Consider the following 15,102-nt stretch of genomic DNA (forward strand, 5'->3'; position numbering starts at 1 on the left):
CACTCTATGTGGGGCTACCTTTGAAGGTGACCCATAAACTACAACTAATCCAGAATGTAGCAGCTCAACTGGTGACTGGGAGCGCTGCCGAGACCACATAACACCTGTCTTGAAAGATCTAAATTGGCTCCCAGTACATTTCCGAACACAATTCAAAGTGTTGGTGCTGACCTTTAAAGCCCTAAACAGCCCTGGTCCAGTATACCTGAAGGAGCGTCTCCACCCCCATCGTTTTGTCTGGACACTGAGGTCCAGCGCCGAGGGCCTTCTGGCGGTTCCTTCGCTGTGAGAAGCCAAGTTACAGGGAACCAGACAGAGGGCCTTCTCGGTAGTGGCACCCGCCCTGTGGAACGCCCTCCCACCAGATGTCAAAGAGAGAAAAAACTACCAGACTTTTAGAAGATATCTGAAGGCAGCCCTGTTTAGGGAAGCTTTTAATGTTTAACAGACTATTGTATTTTAATATTTTGTTGGAAGCCGCCCAGAGTGGCTGGGGAAACCCAGCCAGATGGGCGGGGTATAAATAAATTATCATCATCATCATCATTATCATCATCATTTCTTAGTAGATGTGCTTTGGGGTTTGGTCAAATTGCAATAAGCTCAAAAATGAAATATTCCACAAAATATTAACTTTCCCTGATATATATGCTGATCTAAATTGAGTGATTTACATTAGGGTTCACTTTGTGCTTTTGAAAGAAGAAACTGTGTCCTCTGTCACAGTGAAGAAGCTAATAATGTGATTCATTTTTCAATGAACATTAATGACTGCTTCATAATTTTTATTTGGAAAAGAAAGGAAACTTGGGTCAGACCTTAAGCACATTTTGAACCACTCGTTTCACCCTTTAAAGCTCTAACCTGCTTGGGACCAGTCTATCTGAAAGACTGCTTTCACATTTATGTAGCCAACCAAACATTAAAGCTCTCTTTGGACGCACTGCTTCAGATGACTTGCCAAATGCCTCTGCCAGAGAGGGCTTTTTTAGTAGTGGCACTCCAATTATGGAACATACTTTTCATGGAGGCTTGCCTGCCTCCATCTTTGTAGTATTTGTGGTGCTGGGTTAAGACCTTTCTGTTCACTCCGTCCCTTAAAATAACTTCAGCAGCCTAGGCCTCTGTTTCCTTTTTACAGTGGTACCTCAGGTTACGAACTTAATTTGTTCCAGAGGTCCGTTTAACCGGAAACCGTTCTTAACCTGAGGTGCGCTTTCACTAATAGGGCCTCCCGCTGCCGCCGCGCGATTTCCGTTCTCATCCTGTGGCAAAGTTCACAACCTGAGATACTACTTCTGGGTTAGCAGAGTTTGCAACCCAAAGTGTTTGTAACCCGAGGTACCACTGTATGTGCTTTTTTTAAGGGAGCTTGTTGAGTTCTATTGTGTTGTGTTTATGTGCCCCCCCCTTTAATGGTTTTAGGTTTTACTTTATATTTCAATTATTTAAAATTATTTATTGTAACTTTTTTTGAGGTGGCATGCAAATGTCATAAATAAATTTATAATACAAGCATTTATTTATTTATTTATTTATTGGCACTATAATACCATTTAACATTTCAAAAAAAAGTGTGTACAGACTCTAGACAATGCTGCATATCATTCAAAACAAAAGCACAACCTAAAATTTTCATGTTCATGTTTTGTGTGGGCTAGATTGACCAGATTTGCTGTTACCTCATCTGAAACACAATGCACTTCAATTAGAGATAGAACACAAGACAAGCCTTCTGGCTGAGGCCAATGGTCATCTGGTCCAGCATCCTGTTTTCACAGCAGCTGACCAGATGCTTGTGGGAAGCCTGCAAGCAAAAGGACTCTGCCCACCTATGATGCCCTGCTGCTGGTATTCAGAGGTGTAATGGTTCTAACAATGGAGGTAGAATATAGCCTTTGTGGCTAGTAGCCATTGATAGTCATATTCCCCATTGTTGAACCTCTTGTTGAAGCCTCCTGAGGGAGCGAGTTACATAGTTTAGCTATGCTGGGAGAGAGGTAAGCGTGTACTTAACTCTCCTGTTGACATGAGTTAATGTGCTCAAAATTGCCATCCTGTTGACAGTTACTTAGAACTAATCAGCACTTGAAATCAGCAGGGCTTACTTCCGAGTAGATGTGCATTATGATTGTGCTCCACATTTGTCTGAGTGGTATCTTTTATTCCCATTCATAATCCCATTATTATCACTAAATCTAAAGAATTTCCGATCATGTTTGTATTCAAGACTTTCTGAAAGCTGTGCTTTTTCCATTGTTTTAGATTCATCTTGTACTGGAGAACATTCTTCAGTTCAAACAATTGAGAAGATTATTTTAAACCCATTGGAACAGAAGTCAGTGTATCGACCTCTACAGATTGCTACAAATGGCAGGTTTGTGCTGTTTCAATGTTTTTAAAAAATCATTGGATTTCAGCCTGTTGCAGGTTGTTCATTTAGCTGTATGATTTAAAATGAAGAACATTTGGCTAATTAGAAGGCAGCTGTTCACTCAAGGAAATGACTCATAGAGGGATATTTATGGTACATAACTATTTTTCAAGCCTGTAGAAAGTCCAAAAGAAAAATGAAGATGGAGCAGATGTTTTGTTACAGCACTCATAATTAAGTTACTGGAAAGTGAATGCTGGGTCCCACTTATTTTGACTATCTTATCTTTCAAAACATAATAAAAAGCAGGAAAATCTCGATCATTGAAATGGTGTTGTTTTGGATGTCCTTCACTTTCTTCATGGTTCTGTATTTTATGTAGCTCATCATCTCATAATTTCAAGTAATGAAAATTTTATTATCCATCACACTGTTAATGTTTAGAAACGTTGTGGTTTTGTCTCCTCAGTGGAGGACCACATTTCTGGTTTTAGTTCTTCTCAGTTCCCTGCCCCCATGTTTCTTTAAAACATGTGGTATTAAAATGATAAATATTTTTAATATATACTTGCCCTGATCTAACTGGATGAGTGTGTGGAAGCATCTCCTCTTGGAATGAGAACTCTCTATGGAAATGGATGCTATCCATGTAAATGGCTGGCTGAATCTAGAACCTCAGTGGATTTGGATCCACAAATGCAGCCTGATCAATGAGCTTTCATCATTATGTCATGCCCTTGTTCTGGGATACTGGCAATTGAATCTAGGCATGAGTCCACTGTGAATGGAGGGATGGTTTGAGTAGCATTCATGGGAGTTAACTCACTCCCCATTAGTTCAAGTCATTGAATTCATCATGTAATCCACTAGGTTTTCTTTAACCATAGCCATTGATTGCTCATGCCGTGAAATGACTAAGATAATAAGCAATGAGCTGGGATATTCCTGATTCAGATTGGAACAGTGATACAAATTCGTTGGGAGGCCTTAGGCTGTTTCATACGTTACCTCAATAGTGTGGGGGTTACTGTGACCTGGCTTCTCTATTCACCCCAACCCCACTGCTGTTCTTGTAACAGCTGAAGGATAAGAATATGTGTGTGTGATTTACATAGTTACTTGCCATGCACGTGCCACCAGTTCCAGGGTTGTTCTGAAAACAAGCAGGATGATGACTGCTGTTATTAAGTACCCACTCTCCAATGATTCTGGTTAAATGCTTGTTAATAAAATAGTGCAATAGTAAGCCAGTAAGAGGGTAGTATAGAAAATATTGTGTTGCTTTTCCAAGATTCTTGAGCAATGAGCTTTATATACTTGAAACTATGAGACAATAGGACCAAGGGCGAACATGGAAATTTAATTACTTTTGTTGTCTTTTTCTGACTCACTTCTGCAAAGCCATATGTTGTAAATAGTGGCTGCTAATTTAAGATTTGTAGGACTATTGAAGTGCTATCTTCTGCAAAGTAGCACTCTAGACTATTAGACTACTGAGCAGTTCCATTTAATTTTGTCATATTCTTATGTAAGGATAATGCTTTTATATGTTTTTGAAATTGTGAACGATTCTATTTATATGTAAGCTTTAAAAATGTAGAAGCATACAGAAATCACCCCATACAATTTCCTTTTTATCTGACGTATCCCACTTGTCCTATTCAAGGAAACAGAGTAAATGTAATGATGGGGAGGATCAGACAAAGAGTAACATGAAATGGAAGGGGTGGAGCCCCCACACCAGAAAAAGTCCACGTCCTGCCAGTGAACTATCACAGAACTGTAACTCTCTGTTTAAGACAGTATAGACGCTCCAACACTTTGCAGTATAGAAATCTTGAGACAGGCCTCCTCCAGGGGGCTGTGAGGGATATATACCCAGTGCCTAAGCCAAATCCAACCTACATCTGGAATCAATAAAGTTGTGGCCAATTTCAAAATCCCAGAAGTTTGTCTTGTCCAGTTTGTTCCCTTCTTGGCTCAGGCTTCGCTCCCTGCAGGGATAGGTCACTGCAAGTGGGCACCATAAATTTCAACCTCATGTTGGTAAAGGTCTGTGAGACCTATTCCTTGAGGCTGTTTCTCTGTACCTGACTGCCTGAAGTTTCCACTGTCAGCTGAGGGATTTCTCTCTCCTGCTCCCTATCCAGATGGGCTAGTGGTACAGTATAGGCTTACTTCCATTCCTGGTTATCCTTGGCCAAGGGGAGGGAACTAAGCCATATCCTATTGTCTCCTGTCCCTGGCTACATTCAGCTTAGAGCTCCAAAGTGGTAAGCAAGAAGGATCAGGGCAATGCTAGTCATTGCATATTGACCTTATGTGATCTGCCCATTTACTCACCTTGCACTGGCATGTTATGCAGTGAATGGCCAGAGACAAGAGGGTGAGTGCTTCCAGATCACCGTATAGTGACTTGCCAGAGCCAAAATTCACAACATAAGCAAATGGTTCTATTACCAAAGTTTCAATACCATAATGTGAAGAGGTGTTGCCACATCACATTGCCACTGGTTCCATGATTTCTCAATCTGCCCAAGTTAGGAGACAGGTTGTGAAGTCTTTCTTTCCAACATAATTGATTGACTTATCGTTATGCTCAGATCCAAAAGTGATTATCTTCTTGCTATGAGTTTATGAGTATTGGCGTAACTTTTGTATTCCTGTTAGGGATGCTGCAAGAATTTGAGCAGAAAGAATAACAAAAGTGAGCACCTCTGATTGAAAGCTTGTGAGCAGGGTAGAGGTGCATTTAGGATCTTTAGGGACAGAGGAAAGAGGAGATAGTAATGACAGTGAAAGTTTTTGAGCACCATTGAACTTTCTGTGTGTTCAGATTGAACACTCACAAAAAGCTGAAACTTTGGGTGCAAGCTGCAGGATGCTTATGCATCCCTTGTTCATGTTTGTGTCTGTCCATCTGATTTTTAGGAGTCTTGAATGCATCCAGGATGTTCTCTCCCTCTTTTAGTAGAAGAAAATGCTACTTCATAAGCTGTATTGAAACATGAGCTGTATGTTGCTGTGAATTATTCTGCATAAATTAATTAATTCATTAGCCTTGAAATATGCATGGCTTTTGTGTGAAGGGGTGCCTTTCTTCAAGACAGAGGGTTAGGCCTTTAAAGACTCTAGTCCTGGAAACAGGGAAAGAGCCTAGGTGATGTGGACTGGAGACAGACTCGCAAGAACTCAGTTCACTTCCAGTCCTTGTCGCTCACTCAGAACTCTCCATGGTGCTGCAACAACTGAGCTGCCTTGCTGCAGGCTCCTCCGTGTAACAAGAGTAAAAGATAAGAGCAAGGGGTGAGGAGCCATTTGCAACCCAATGGTTGCGTTCCCTCGTGAAGAACCTCCGTGAGGCCATAGGACAGTAGTGTGTGTGGCCAGGGGCAAAAGTGAATGGGGGCATCTATTTTCTGGGTATCGTAGTTTATTATTCCAGCCATGCAAAAGACAAAGGTCTTTACACCTCTTTCTGTCCAGTTAAGCAAGAGGCATCATCAAAGTCCAAGGACATGTTCCAGTTAGGCTAGAGCACTTGAAGATGTGTATAGAGCAGGACCAATGAAAGAGTGTGTGGCCTGCCATGGTACAGTCCCTGGGCCTTGGGTTCTCCAACCCTGATTGCATAGATTGTGTACTTAGGTCCATAGAGGCTAAAACATATCCAGTGCTCTGATTATCTCAAGTTGATTACCTTCCCCTGCCCCCTCCCACAGAAGCATAGAAGTATATTTACTGAGTTAGCAAAATAGAGTGCTTTGTGGCAGAGATCACAAATCACTCTAAATTATTAATGAAAATATATTGGATTTTGCACTGTGGCACCTCCAAGTCAGAGACTGACAGTGTAAGTGTTTTGTCATTATGTAACCATTTGTTTAAAGTAAAATTCGTCTTCTGATTCACTTGGTACTATCTTCTGTGGGAGGCATGATGCTCACTATCCAAGTATGCAATTGACATTATAGCTGCTATTTCTGTTGGAAACAGAATTTATGCCTGCCCGGCAAAATCAGAAAGGAGAAAAACATTGATGTAGGCTTCAAAAGGAAATATTTGGAAGACTGGAACTATTGATCTTGATTTCACAGATCATGTAAAATATGTTCACTGTAATTTACTGTGCTAATTTTGACTCTGTGCAAAAACCCAGATAACTGGATATAACATGACCTTATTAGGATTTGATTGAGAAAGTCAGAAGGTGGTTAACTGATGGCAACAGTTAACTATAAATGCTCTGGAATATGCTGCACATAAATTAAAGTATTAATGAATCAGATATACCTCTTTTTCAGGGGTTTCCTATTTGGACAAATAATTAGAAGCAGAACTTCAGAGTGAGGGAGAATACATTTTTATCAAAAAATTGAAACATAAGAATATGCAACACACGCTAGTCTCCCAATTTCATTTATGAAATGGGGGCAGGGGGAGGGAATCACATTTTGGTGTATATAAACATAATGAATATTGTGATTCTGGTGTGCAACTTGAGTCTGGCCAGCTTACAAGGACAACTCTGCTTTCTGATAATCCTGTGGAATTCAATCCAATCTGCTGTTCATGGAACTTTCAGCGAAAAAAATCTGGTCAGTATATGTACCGTACTTTTCTGTCTATAAGATGCCCCCATGGATAAGACGCCCCCTAACTTTGGGGACTCAATATTAAGAAAATGGAGGGAGATTGTCCAGAATGGGAGGAATGCAAAAAAAGAAAAGAAGAAGCTCACCCAAATTCCAAACGCTTGCGATTGAATGCAACACAGAAGCCTCCTATCCTATTTCCCATTGACACCAGCTACCACCAAACACACGCCCAATTGCTGCAGCAGAGCCCAATCACCAGCAGCCATTGCCGCAGCAGTGACCAATCACAAACGGACATTGCTGTAGCAACACCCAATCACAAGCGGACATTCTCGCAGCAGCGACCAATCGCAAGCGGACATTGTCGCAGCAGCACCCAATCGCAAGCGGACATTGCCGCAGCAGCCTATCACCCGCAGTAATGCCAGTGACAATCTACTACTCAAGACAGAAATCATTTCCACCGTCCCATCCCCCCTGCACTACCCGTGTATAAGATGACTCCAATTTTTAAGCATTGTTTTCAGGTAAAAAAACATTGTCTTATACACGGAAAAGTACGGTATGTCCCTGTATAAAGGGAAATCATGAATGGACAGAATGCCTTGTCTGGAAATCTGGTTACATGAATTGGCATATGATCAAGTCTCTCCAAGTATGAGTTCTATGTATACTTTTGAACATCATTTCTATTTTCAACATTTCAGAGATGAATTCTCTATTTTTTACATGCATAGGTGTTCTATTTCACATCAAATTGTATCATCTTATTTAACTGGAATAACATCAACAGAATTTGATGTCTTAGGCAATGTCTGCAAACCAGACTTTTCCTCCATTGTATTAAAATCGCTCTCAGCTTTGCATGCACGAGTGATTTCTTTTTATCCTTTCCTTCTTTCAATTTATTGTTAATAAAACTACTCACGCCCCACCCCCAATATCATATGAACATGTGAAACTGAGTCAGAGGATTGGACCTGCTAACCAAATATTTTTAAGGCAGCAGCTGTCAAGGTCTGAAGCAGAAGTCTCTCCCAGCCATGCTTCACATCCTTGTCTAAGGGAATATATTTGGAGTCTGAAAATATTGATTAAATCAGGCATTAGAGGGCAATATAGTCACACAAGTGAAAGCTGCCTTTCTGAACATCTCCCACTGTGGCACATGCCACATTGCTATAGCACACCCACAGTCCAAAGTGTAATGGCTGCTCTGACTAATTGCAGTAGTTTTTAATAAACTTGGCACAGTCACAAACAACCAAGAAGGCTCCTTTGTTAAGACCCTGGCAGCACTGTTCAAAGAAGCTTTTCTGGCTTGTGGGGAAAATGCAGATTATATTCGTGGCTTCATAGAATGCATCCTAAATTTATAATTCACAATTTCTTGCCTGAAATATAATTTGAATAATATTTTGAGGAAAAGGTGATCATTTATAAACGAGTTACAGGTAGGTAGCCGTGTTGGTCTGCCATAGTCAAAACAAAATATAAAAAATAAAAATAAAAATCCTTCCAGCAGCACGTTATAGACCAACTAAGTTTGTTCTTGGTATGAGCTTTCGTGTGCATGCACACTTCTTCAGATACCTGAAGAATACGTATCTGAAGAAGTGTGCATGCACACGAAAGCTCATACCAAGAACAAACTTAGTTGGTCTCTAACGTGCTGCTGGAAGGATTTTCTGATTTTCTGGTTTTATATTTTGTTTTCATTTATAAGCGAGTTACTGTGCACTGAGACAGATCTATTATGTCCTCAGCCATATTCATTTTATAAACTTCTTCTTTATGCTCTGTGTTCAGGCGTACATTTGAACCTGGGCAAAGCATTTGGAAAATTCTAGCGCTGAAGTCCACAAATTGGTACATTGAGTCACATTAAATTTAGGGCAATTTTGTGTCTTGATAATATCTTTAGGACAAGGCAAAATTATGATGATGATGATGATGATGATGATGATGATGATATGATGAAATGACTGGAAAGGCCTAGTGCTGTGATGTTTTGTTTTGTTTTGTTTCTGCTTCTTCTTGTTCTCTGTTTTTTAAATAGGTCTTTTTATATGATTTTAATTCTACTAGCGTTTAATTACTTTTTAATGATTACCTTTGCTATCTTTTTAGCTTTTCTAATTTATCTGTAAGCCGCCTTGAGTCCCTGTCTGGGAAAAAGGCAGGATGTAAATAAATATAAATATCATCATCATCATTGGCTTGCTTTGATTCTCTCCCTCTGCTGCAACTTGATGTGATGGCTGTTGCTAGGTATCAGCTGATGGAGAGAGGACTCTGATGGAACTATCTTCTTGGTACAGCTGATGGTGGCTCCACTTCCCTCAGGGCCATCTTACCCATAGGCGCTAGGGGTGCGGGGCATCCGGGTGCCAGGTTCTCATGGGCACCAGGCCAAGAGTCCAGGGCCCGAGAGTTGAGTCTGGGGGAGAGCCTGCCCATTGGTCGGAGCACCGCGGTGGGCTCTTCTGCTGTGGGCGGCTCTGTGCCATGAGTTTGGGGGCAACTGAGCCAGCGAGTTGCTGGCCAGTTCCGCCCTCCTGCGTGCCTGGGACTGGGCAACCAGGGGGGGGGCGCGAGGTGGATCTTTGCACCCCGGCACCACATATGCTTAAGACAGCCCTGACTTCCCTTATGTTGACCAATATGTGCCTGCTCTTTCTGTATTCTTTCATACCTTTGTCTATTCTTAAAAGAAAAAATTACTAATTTATTGAAATAGACTGTCCATCCCATCAATTAAATACATTTTGATCAGTTCACTGGACAACTGAAAGAAAGAGTCCCCTTGTGAATGATTATGAAGGAATCATTTACCTAGTAGTGATTTGCCATGCAGTGCATGCAACCACTTGGTAAGGTTTCATCTGCAATGTTCCATCAAGTAGTGACAAAAATGCTACCATACACCTGCATCTCATTTGAAATCTGAAGAAGCCAAGATTTGGGAAACTTTGATGGGGGAATATAGCTGGTCAGCTGAGCAGGAAGTTGTTTGCATGCTCTAGTAAGTTTCCACGTGGAAAATTATTGCTGGTATTCACTTCGGAAACAGTTTATCAGAAGGAGGCAACATCTACAAGAGTGACAGTTTTCATATGGGAACATTAGGGAGATCCATTTCTCATGAATATATTGGGACTTAAAGGTCTAGGCAAGCTGTCTGCAGAGTCAAAGCTTCTTTAGCCTTGCTTATCTGGAAATGCATCATTTGCTTATCTGAAAGTACTGAAAAGCATTTGTGTGGCTGTGCCCTTTGGGACCTTCATGCTACATTAAGTGGTCAAGATTGGGTTGCTCAGTCTTTTGGGTGGATGTTTTGCTCATATTTCTCTATTCATTTTAAACGTGATTCAAAGTGAGCTGTTATATTTACCCAAGGTATAAGGAATGTTGATAGACACCCTGTTATAATATTGGAACTGCAATTAAGCATACCAGTTTGACAAACGTAAATCAGTACCATTGCAAATATTGAGATTGTAATTCAATTTTGTGTGTACCTGACTATGATTATGCATTCATTTGCTTTCATAAAAATCACTGAGCTTAATGTGTTCTAAATTTAGAAGCCAGAATCAATTGAATTGTGTTTGAACAACAGGGAGTAAGAAAGAGTAGATTTCATTGCAGTATCTCTCTTTCCAAAGTTTTACTTCTGTTCCTGTGGCATCATCACACACACACACACACACACACACATGTCACCTTGGCAACATGCCAATTCTCCTCTCTGTGTCCACTCCTCAGAGCTGGACGATGGGGGGGGGGAGGAAGACGTTTCTTTTGCATTGCCAATGCTCCTTAATGGCTCTGTGCCTGGTTCTCCATTGTTCCTTAACAGTCCTGCGCTTAGCCAGACTGACCAGGCTGTTTTGCATAAGATTACCCCAAAAATTCCAGTCTGACACAGCTTGTATTTCCCTTCATATTCCAAATATTATCTAAATACTACCATTTATTAATTTCTACCAGGCTTTGGTGCCCTAGATCTATAACAATATTGAGGACCATCAGTATCATATACAGTTGTCAAGCATTGGCTAATGACTCCTGTTGTGTGTATGCTTGATGACAAACCTACTTTGAATCTGTGGGATGAACCTTGGACTTTTTGGGGGGGTGGGTTGGTTGAAGCTATGTAGCCCTGCCTTGTTTGCCTTCAATAAAAAGTTATGGATCTGCTTGCACCCCAATGGGAATTAAAATAATGCAGATGCCAAAACTAATATCAGTCTCCCCCACCCCCTGCTGAATTCCAGCAGTGTCTCCCTTCCTTGCTTGGGGTTTCTCAGTTTTGTTGTGCTATAAAGTGTTTAATGCTTCCCCTTGGGAAAACATCATCTTTTATTCATCTGTTGCCTCAAGAGGCTGTTTTGCTTGCCTCCTTTAAAGTATAATGCAGCCTGCAATTCTTCATCAAGAGAGCAAAGGTTTATAAAATATGAGGCTGCTCATTAGAATGATTTAGAAATTGCAAATATGGCTCTAAACATTTTCTGCAATTTGTTTCCACCCCAAGGATTCTTACTCAAGTTGTCTTTGCACATTATAACAGCTTCATGCAAAAATTAAGAAAGGTAATTTCTTTGCCTGTTTTTCTTCCTCGTTCACTTTTCCCCCAAGTGATTTTATGTGTGTCACTTTTTTATCATGGGTTAGGGAAAGTTCTGGTGTTACATGTCATATAATACTGTTATATTGCTGTATTTTTCAAAAGGAACAAAATAGAGATTTACAGTGTGTTGACATGTTGACAATTCAAGGAGGTAAAAGTATGCTGTAGAATCATAAAGAGGAGGTAGGAGGCTCCCTGAAGAAACATAGTAAAAGAACATTTCATGACATTTGCCGCTAGTATAACAACAACAACAACAACAACAACAACAACAACAACAACAACAACAACAACTTATTTCTACTCCGCCCATCTGGCTGAGTTTCCCCAGCCACTCTGGGCAGCTTCCAACAGAAGATTAGACATACATTAAAACACCAGCTGTTAAACACCTGCCTAAACAGGGCTGCCTTCAGATGTCTTCTAAACTTCAGGTAGTTGTTTATTTCTTTGACATCTGAAGGGAAGGCGTTCCACAGGCCAGGTGCCACTACCGAGAAGGCCCTCTGCCTGGTTCCCTGTAACTTCACTTCTCTCAGTTAAGGAACCACCAGAAGGCCCTCGGTGCTTGACCTCAGTGTCTGGGCAGAAAATGGGGGGGGGAGAGAGACGCTCCTTCAGGTATACTGGACCAGGGCTGTTTAGGGCTTTAAAGGTCAGCACAAACACTTGGAATTGTGCTCAGAAACGTACTGGGATGCAATGTAGGTCTTTCAGGACCAGCGTTATATGGTCTCGGCAGCCACTCCCAGTCACCAGTCTAGGTGCCACATTCTGGATTAGTTGTAGTTTCCAGGTCACCTTCAAAGGTAGCCTCATGTAGAGTGCATTGTAGTAATCCAAGCGGGAGATAACCAGAGCATGCACCACTTTGGTGAGACAGTCAGTACTCCAGCATAAGAATATACCTGTAAGACCAGCCCTGCTGGATCAGACTAACCTAGTCCAGCATTCTGTTCTCACAGTGGCCAGCCAGATGTCTATGGGATGCCCACTAACAGGATATGATCCTAGAGGTAATACAGCCATCATAAGTAGTAACCATTGATAATGCCGCAGTTATAAGCATTTTCACAGATGCAGTTGTCTGCATTAACGAGTAACAATGACAGTAAAGCATCACAGCTCATATAATATACTTACAATATTTGGATGCAGGAATGGGGTGGAAAAATACATTATGCTGGTGGGCTAGATACTGTGTTTGTTCCCTTGTTTTATGCTGTCCGGTATAATTTGAGTTACCTGGCTTGAAGACGTTTTATGTTGCATTTAAAAATAAGAACCAAGTAGTCTTCCACAGATGTGAAAAACTGTTTCAACTACAGGGCTTTGACTGTTCTTATCCTATAACATTTTCCCTTTAGGGATTAGGAGTACAGTGAGTGACTGGTCTCATCTATATTGTTTCTAGCTTTTGATGTATTATGTGAAGTTTAGTGTGTGTTTGTGAAAGGGCAGTTACTTCTCTTGGATGTAACAGCTTATGGTACACATAGGTCACGGTAGTTGTTAAGGTATGCCTGCAGGTAACGACAGCCGCTGCTCTGACTAGAATGGGTGAATTTTTCTCCTGCTTGCTGCACATTAACCAGGAAATTATCTGAGATCATCCCCCAAAACTGGATCATTTCCCAGACCAATTTAACACACATCTCAAAATGTATTTATTTTAAAAAGAGCCCTTCTTGTTTAGGCAAGTTGAAGAGTCCCTGCACAAGGAGATCATTTGCAACTACTCACTTTCACCACAGACAGCTATTCAAAGCACCCCTAGGGGGGCTTGTATAGAAGGCAATCAATAAATAATAACATCAATATTAGTAATACAGTAATAATAATGAAAACAACAAACAACAATAGCATGCTGTGACCAGATCACTATAAGTTGGTCCTTTGCTGCTGAAGAAAGTATTTTTAATAAAAAATATTTTATTTTTGAGTACCTTTGCCTCTTTCTTTGCTTAGAATGTTGAACCAGTTTTCTCATAGTGCCTCCTACTACCCTTATGAGTCCATTGCTGCTGTGCTCCTTAGGGGTGGTCCTGCTCTTTGCTGCAAAGACAGCAGCAGTGGGTGGGAAGGGATGGAAGGGCGGAAAGATCAAAGAGGCTGTTTCCACTTTGCCCCATCTCCCTGGTTCACATTCTTCATCTCAGTTTATGGCTCCATTATACATGGTTATAGCTGCATGGTATTGCAGTCTCATGAGCTGCAAAAGGAAAGCACTTGAACATTCCTCTACCACTTTCTGTAAATTCTCTAAATTAGTGCAGAACCTCCAAAAACAAACATAGAATTCATGACATGTTGGAATCAGGCAAGCTGTATAATTTCAGAAGATTCTTGAAGAAAGCCGATGTTTAAAGGAAACAGACAAACATAATAGGCAAACTTATGGGGTACAAACTCCTCGAAACCTTCATCCCTGGCTCCCAAGGATTCTCACAATGCCAGGAGGTTTCTTATATTCAGAGATGTATGGTGAGCATGGCAGTCAGACTGAGATTAGGGCTCTTGTCATCATCGGATCCCCTCTACAGTATTTCCATTGGACAACATCACACACATGTTCTGCCTGCTATATCCCTGCCAAAACCTGCTTTCCTGCTAAGGTGCACTTGTCACCTCTCAGCCCTTCCTTCTTCATCTTGCCCACTTTTAATGGCTCCCTTGGAAAAGTGCTTACCAATTCCTGCATTGCAAGGGGTTGGATTAGATGAACTGTGGGGTCCCTTCCAATTCTACAGTTCTATTATTCTAATTCTTCTCGACCTTCCACTCTGTTCTCCCTCCTTCCTACCTTCTTTATCCTTGTTGGCTTCCTCTGTAATTATGCCACCCCTTCTGGGGACCTCTGTCTCCCTGGTTACTATGCTTATCTATGCCCTTTTTACTTTAGGCTCTTCCTCACCTCCTTCTCTCCCTGTTTCATTCTAACTCTGTCCTTTTTCTCATAAGCTCCTTCTGACATCTCGCTCTCACACACTTTCTCTCTTCACTATTCCTCCCTGAGACCTGCATCAGACACACTGGCAGGTGTCTTTATCTCTTGCTGCTGATTGTGCATCTCTGTTTACTCCGACATGCAGCTTTGCCACACTCTTTCTGGCCCTCCCAATCCTCTCTTAGAGCAGAGCACAAAGCTCTCAAAGTGTCTGGGACATTGCTATATTAATTTTTGCAACTGTGGGCTTAATTTGCATTTGTCGCTTTCATTCACTATTATTGCATAGGCTGCATTACATTGACTTGAATGTAAATTTAAGTTAAAGGGTACAAATTGTTCCCCGTGACTTAATGTAGTGTTATGTAACTGTTTAATTCTAGAATGGAAGGAGGGGCTTTCATGGGATAAAGAAAATGCCAAGCTCATGTGGCATCCCTGATCTCTTGTCCATGGTTAGGAAATGGGGCAAAATTGACTGCATTCAAACGTTAATTGATTGACTGTGCAATTTTATGTACACTGTGCTATTTTTACCTGTTGTTAG

At 41.1% G+C, this 15,102-nt stretch overlaps 1 protein-coding gene across 2 annotated transcripts in view; it reads left to right on the forward strand.

Moving 5' to 3' along the window:
- The first annotated feature begins 2,252 nt into the window (after window positions 1-2,252).
- DLGAP1 (DLG associated protein 1) overlaps window positions 2,253-15,102 on the forward strand; it is a 131,704-nt gene continuing 118,854 nt past the window's right edge. For both annotated transcript variants that reach the window (XM_033154969.1, XM_033154970.1), the window contains exon 1: window positions 2,253-2,377. The gene's annotated coding sequence lies outside the window, so the exon portion shown is untranslated. The remainder of the gene's footprint in view (window positions 2,378-15,102) is intronic.

The sequence above is a fragment of the Lacerta agilis genome, chromosome 7, assembly GCF_009819535.1.
Source record: "Lacerta agilis isolate rLacAgi1 chromosome 7, rLacAgi1.pri, whole genome shotgun sequence".
Lineage (NCBI taxonomy): Eukaryota > Metazoa > Chordata > Lepidosauria > Squamata > Lacertidae > Lacerta > Lacerta agilis.